The sequence below is a fragment of the Chiloscyllium punctatum genome, chromosome 31 (genome assembly GCF_047496795.1).
Source record: "Chiloscyllium punctatum isolate Juve2018m chromosome 31, sChiPun1.3, whole genome shotgun sequence".
Taxonomy (NCBI): domain Eukaryota; kingdom Metazoa; phylum Chordata; class Chondrichthyes; order Orectolobiformes; family Hemiscylliidae; genus Chiloscyllium; species Chiloscyllium punctatum.
The window spans coordinates 27144070-27151556 of record NC_092769.1 but is presented as its reverse complement, the minus strand read 5'-3'; positions in this window follow the sequence as shown (position 1 = coordinate 27151556).

Sequence of the window (7487 nt, the reverse complement as noted above, 5' to 3'; positions counted from 1 at the left end):
CAGGAGCACAATTGGAAGTGCAAGAAAATGGCGCGCTGGGCGTGTTGGTAGCGTGGCCGCGCGGTCTAAATCGCTGAATTAAGGCTGCAGTCTCTACAGAGGCATGGGTTCGAATTCCATCACTGCTGTTTCGGCTGAACCAGTCCAACGGCGCTGACCGTTTGGAAGCTGTCTGTCGTTATTCAACGTGCGAGAATTGGCACCAGAGGTCCTAAATCTTGTTTTGGAGCAGTTCGTTACCAGAGCTGCAACTGCCTCACTTCCCCACTCGCCCTCCCCGTTTGCATTTTCCTGCTCGTCAGTGATTTAAAGAAAACCAAATGGATGCGATGTCTTTCTGTAGCCTCTCTGTAGATTCCTCCATTTCACTTCCAACATGGGTTAGATCTCGGGGCGCACCATAATACTAGCAACGCCACGAAAGCACCCCTGTCACCTCAGTGTAATAACAGGCCAATTGTTTGAAAGATCTAAAGATTAACCCACCCAAAAACTTTTCCCGATCATATTTCTTCACATTTATTGCTTACTAATACACATATCCCTGTACACAGTGTGCGATTTAGCGTGCCAGCTCACCTAACCTGCACATCTTTGGATTGTGGGAGGACACCACAGCAAAGTCACATAGACTTCGGGAGAACGTGCAAAGTCCCCACTGTCACCCGAGGAGTGAATAAAACGAATGTCCCTGGCGCTGTGAGGCAGCATTGCTAACCGGGTCCCATGTAATCTTATGCAATAAGTAAAATCAGTGAACGATACGAAAAAAAAAGTTTCAAATGAACACTCTCCGACATTGTCAAGGCATGTCAATCTTACATTCAATATGAATAGGTGTATGGAAAACAATAAAAAACAAAATCCCGGCAATTCATGAATAAACTATAATTAAAAATTTAATTTGATCAAAGGTCATAACAATATTTAGACGAATTGCAATTTTTCATGACAAATGTAGGTAATTAGCTGACTAATGAATAATTGGAAGTGGCATATATTTACTGAATGCCGAAGAAAGCGACTTGTTTATCCCCTTGTCACACAGCAGAATAACTGTGTGTGTGTGTGTGTTCGAAATGTTTGAATCAAGCTCTTTCTATCAAAATAAATGATGACTTACGATCACTTCGCCTTGTCACCTTTAAAACCATAACATTCTCAAATATTTTCCAGGCATTTGCAACCAGAAGAACTAGTTAATTTCTTTTCATAGGAACCCAAAGAGAATAAGTAGCGGACACTGTGAATTAGTGAGTCAATGCAAGAATTCAACTGAAGACAACATCCCTTCTTTCCAAAATGTTCAAAATTTAAAAAATCAAAATTTATTGCCATTGTTGAATGAAAGAATAGAGATACTAATTCTTTTTCATTTGATTTTGTTGCATGAAACATCCGTAAGTCGTATTATGATTACAAACACAATAAATGTGAGCATTGAAGTCAAATATAATTAATTGAATTCAACTATGTTTCAACAGGTAAAATAAAAATTGATATTTACAATGATTGAGAGATTGTGCACTGCAATATCTTTACAGTGGTTCATGTACTGTGCCGTAAATCCACATTTGCGCAATCTACTAGATTGAATAATCATTATTTTTTATTAAATAAATCAGCAACACTTGAATTATCAAAGTCTGTCAATGCATTCAAGAATAATGAAATATCTCTTTTTGCAAGTGATTGAGCAATGTCTGGAAATGAACTCGAATTAATTCAGTGAAAAGTAATTACATTTTCCTGAATTTTAAGGCTGACATTACCGTGATCATTCAAATAAGCAATCATCAGATATTTGCAATGACTTTGGATGGGAATTCATTGGTTCCTTTGTGGGGTAGGTGACCTGAAAAATAAAGGCATTTTCATACTGTATATTAGTACTCAGACATAATGGATTAAATGTAAATGTGAATCTCATTATACTTGTTCAAAAGACTTTTTTTATAAATAATTGTGCCATTATTATCATGGCAATGACTTGATAATGAATGCTCTTTTGAAGAATTATAATAATTCAATATCACAAAAGCACTTTGCTGTGATGTTGATTGGATATTTATTAAGATCAGTAAACTGAGGAATAAAACATAGTACCTAGCTTTATGGATTGAAGAAAAATGAGCCATTCTGTGATTATTGAGCGAAATTCTTCTTTTTTTAAGTAAAAAATGTACGTAATACAAGAATTGTGAATTTCCATACACCGGATTCCTTGCAGAGATATGTTTCATCAATTTAAATGATCAATATTATGATCAATGTTTAAAGATTTGTGTCAGAATTAGGAAGAAAATTCGTAAGTCATGAAAGTGAGCTTGAAACTGAACAATGGAGTAAATGACATGTGGCATATATGCGATTTTAATAATATTGTCATTTTTGGACAATGATGAAAAATGTTGGAATAGAAATGTCATAAAATCAACATGGTCAAAGCAGTTCTTTTCTTACAATGAAATGAAAACAATAATCATTTTGTAGCACGCATGATTTGAAATAGCAGATTTTTAACATGACATATATAGTGAAGACTAACCCTTTTGAAAAATGTCGGAACTTCACAAATTTAAAATGCAGTATTTGTTCAATTTGTAATAAAAATGGTTATAATTTGAATTGTCTCTTGTACACACACAATAAAAAAGGAGCTTAAAGATTGTTAGATTGACAAAAATTTGCTTCCCAACGTTATTGCCGTATAGTCAATATCTGTGATAAAGTAGAATTATTGGTTTAAACAATATAAATCAACATTAACGACTGAACTGAAATATAACACATCAATTGCATTAACTGCATAGAATAGTAAATAAATGCTTACTGTTGTCATTTGTCCCAGGAACAATAAGATACTTACTCAGGTTATTCCACTGAATAGTAATCAGCTGAATATCTTTGTGTCGCTTTATGTGCACTGTTTTGTGTGAACATTGATTTCAATAAACTTAGATATTTACATGAATTCAGAACAGACTGATAACTGGGTGTGAAAGATCTTATTTAAGATTAGACAATTTTTATGATTCACTAGGTTTGCTGAACAAAACACAGTTAAGTCATCATGCAATAAACTGGATTAGAGAGAAATATGCAAATTCAATTTCAAATGGATGGACTCGGATATTTTCACAACATTTCAATCTTACATTCAATATAAATAGATGAATGGAAAACAAAAAACAAATTTCAGACAACTCATAAACAGATCAATAACTAAAAATTGATATATAGTAGGAAGTTGCATTTGTTTATTTAACTGAAGAAGAACTTGATTTTTTCCTCATATTTATACCTTTGAAGCATCAAGTTCTATGTGCAGTCTGAACTCAGCTCTTCAGAACAAACGAAAATCAAGGAATATCTGTACTTTGCATATTTCATCTTTGTGAGTGCAACATTATCAAATATTTTGCAAAGAACATTGATTGAGTGGAATTAGATACATTCTGCTATTCGCAGAATGAAGAAAATATATAGCAGATACTGTGATTATTGGAATGAACAACAAATGAAAACATATCTAATGTTGAATTGAAAGGCAATTCATTCGATTCTTAGATATTTTCTTATCAACATTCAGAGCTGCTCTGGCACAGCTCTGTGCAAGGTGGGAATTGAAATTGTACCCTCGGGTCTGGTAACAGAGACACGACCAGAGTTGCACAAGATTCCTTCATAACATTCCCAAACAGGCTGGGCAGGGCTGAAAAGTAATCAGATGTTTATTGTGATAATTGGATTGGAATTAAATGGTTGGATACTGTGTGTAATCTACTGAACATTCAGTAGTAATTTACAATAATGATGGGAGTTAACAAATGTCTTAATTAAACATGATTTTATGATCACTTGTGGAACGATAGCTTGACAGGATTATGTGATTAGTGTGCATTATATACAAAAAATCAATTTAATTATTCTATATGGTCAGAAGTTTCTCATTTTCTGAAATGCAAATTAAAATGTTTTTGATCTACACGTAAATTGGAACAAAATGATGAATTGGGCAATCAATGTGCCTATTCAGCTGAAGACAACTTTCATTCTTTCTGAAAATGTATGATTTCTAACAAGTCACCATTTCCTGTGATTGTTTAATGAAATAAGATAGATGCCAACCCTTTTTTGTATGCATCAAAAAATTCATGGGGATTTGAATGATTTTGCACATGAAAAATATTGAATTGTTATTGTGAATAAAAACACAATAAATATTAACATTGCAGTGATTTCCAATCAAATCAATTCAAAAGTGTTTCCAAGTTTAAAATGAAAAGCAATAATCAGAGTGATTGAGAGATTGTACATTGCAATGTCCTTGCATTAGTTATTATATGGAAACATAGTTTCACAATTACACCCCTTACCGAATTGAACAATTATTAGGTATTGGCAACAAATCGATTTGAAAACTTTTATTAATGAATTTAAGAATGATGAGGTATCTCCTCTTCCTATTCCACTGAGTAATGTTCAGAAACGAAGAGAAATATTGCAGTGTAAATTAACTGGTGTTCTCTCAATTCCAATTGCTGAAAAGACTGTGATCTTTCAAATAAGCAAAAGTCAGATATTTACAAATGATGTTGCAATGGCAATTATTGGTCTTTTGTGGGTATATTGGCCTGATCGAACAGGTTTTAATATTGTAGCACTCACACTAAGAAATATGAAAGGTATTAAAAGCGAATTGTTCTTGTTATCAAGCCTAAGTTAAAGTATTGCGTAATTATTGTATTTGATCATTGTTTCTAAAATCCTGATAGATAAATTGACTTAATATTTTGAATACACTTTGCACTGATGACGATTGTATATTCATTAAGATTAATAAACTGAAAATTAAAATATAAAACGTGACTTTAATAATTTAAAAAAACTCAGCAACGATTGAACACAGTTCAATTATTTTTGGTCGGTTCATGTCTATTTTATTAATGTAACCTTTATCATGATAAATGTTTAGACAAATGTCAGAACTAGGAAGAAAATTATTAGGCCGGGAAAGTGAGCATTATTATGAACAAAACATCGGGTTAATGATATTTGGTACAGGAAGTCATTTTGTCGCAAATGACTAATAATTGTGTGATTATTGTTCACTGACAACTAATGTTGGAAGAAAATGAAACTATCTCAAAATGAAATTAAAATAAATATCATTTTGGTGGTCACATGATTTGAAAAATGTCTTTACTTTAACTTAATGTGACATTTGAGCTGAAAAATCGTTCTTTCCCCCGCCCCCTCCCCCCACACACCCAGTGTAGTCTTTTCAATAATTTAAAATTTAGTATTAGTTGAAGTAAATAACAAATAGATGTACCTACATTGTTTTTTTGCACACGAAAAAAGTAAAACAATTTTAACATGAAAATGATATCGCTCTGCAAGTAATAATTTCACAGATAATAAGTGTTTGTATTGAATTTAAATGTCACCATAGCTGTAGGAGTGACTTCCCCTGACAGGGAATGAAGACTCAGGAGATCGGCAGTACTCAGGCAAGTGGAAAATGTTTACACATGCTGAAATCAGTTAATGAAGGGATCATCCCCCGAGGCCAAGTTCGGCAGGGAGGTCCATGACACACTGTAACGTTTACAGTAAAAAACAGTATTTTTACACACTTTCTGTATTACAATGGCCACATGCAACGTGGTTACAGTCCTTCCCTCCTTATACTGACACCCGATCCTGTAGAAAACCTAATCTTAGATGGACATCGCTATGGATAGCCCCAGCTTCCTCTTGTTTCATGGTGTTTACAGGTGCTATAATCGCCTGCCTTGGGATCTCTCTGTGCATTTTATTTCCGCAGATTACAAAATTAATTGCTGCAGTCCTATGGGTTTATCACTCTGCCTTATTCACTATTCTCAAGAGTATGTAATTAGAAACTTCTTAAATGTTCTGAGCAACTTTAAAATAGTAACTATTTCTGACAATCAAACTCTGTCTGCTTCCCTGATAGCAGCTGTGGAAGTTAGCTGGGCTCTATCCTACAACTGGTGTTTATTCATTCACTGGGGCAATCATTCTTTCATTAATGAAGTCAGGGTTGGTCATTTTTCTGTGTGCCTGCATTCTCTTATCACTATCTGGAATATGACTGTCTGGAATGGCATACTTATGGAATTGGAGTAGGATTGTGCAAAATGTTCTTTTTTTTCATTAAGACTGTAAAAGACTGTTAGTCTTGTTAATCTACTCTCCACTATTTGTGTTTTAATTCCAAGGCAGGCTGCTCAGGGCATCCCTACAGCAGCAAATCAACAAGGATTTCAGCATTAAAATAAAAATCAACATTCGCTACCATTAGGAAACAGTACCATGCTATATGCTTAGGTCACTGAGACTTATTTCCAGACTTAAAGCCGATTATATTGGATTTGATCAATGATTAAATATTAGATATAAGTAACAATTAGTGTTAAAACTGGTCACTGCAAACAAAAAAAGATTAGAAATGTCATATTGCTATCTGTTACATGTAGAATTGAACATTAATTATTGGAGTCTAAAACAATCAGGCGTATCTTCATTTGTAAGACCGAATATTAATCCAATGATTTCTGTGAGCATTCACATTAGAAGATATCAGATATTTCCTGTCAGTGTTGGATGATGAATCATTGCTTGGTTTGTGGTTGTGTTGACCTGGAATAAAAGAGCCATTTTTCTTTGTAAAATTGGCACTACAAAATAGTGACTTAAATTGAAATATGAATCTCACGATATTTGTTACAATACCTAAACTGAATTACTGTGTGATTGTTGAACTAATAATGAATTGGTAATCTATTTTAGAACACTGACACATTAAGGTGATTCAATATTTCCAAGCGGGTTTGCTGTGATATGGATTACATAATAATTAGTATCAGTGAACTGAGCATTAGAATGCTGGCATGATGTTTTGGAAAATACATTCGATATGCAGTCATTATTAATCATTCAACATTCTCAGATACTCCTGCAATCTGTACTTGCTGACTCAGCTTTTCTTCTGTAGAAATACAATATATAATCCATGCAAATTTTCTTGTCATCAATATTCACACATTTGTGTAAGCATTACAAAGAAAATAATTAGACAAGGAACACGGGAATTATAGCAAAAAACAGCAGCATTTACAGAGGAAATTTTTAAACATTGTCTCTGACTAAATACATGAAAAAGTTTAATGGGGATTTGTTACAATGTGCTGAGCCGCAATTACATTTTTATCATGATGACTGAGGAACCCTATCAGAAAACTCGCCTATATTTAGGAATTCCTTTACCTCAAAACATGCTACTTTCAGCATCCTTCATCGTAAACAATGAAGTGTGATTATTGGGGTGGCGAAGATGTAGTGTGTAAATTATAAGAAGGTATCTTGTATATATTTGAGATGTTGTGAAAGCGTGATGTTTGCTGTGGCTATTCGTCTTGAGAACAATACAATATTGACAAAAGATTTTGCACTGA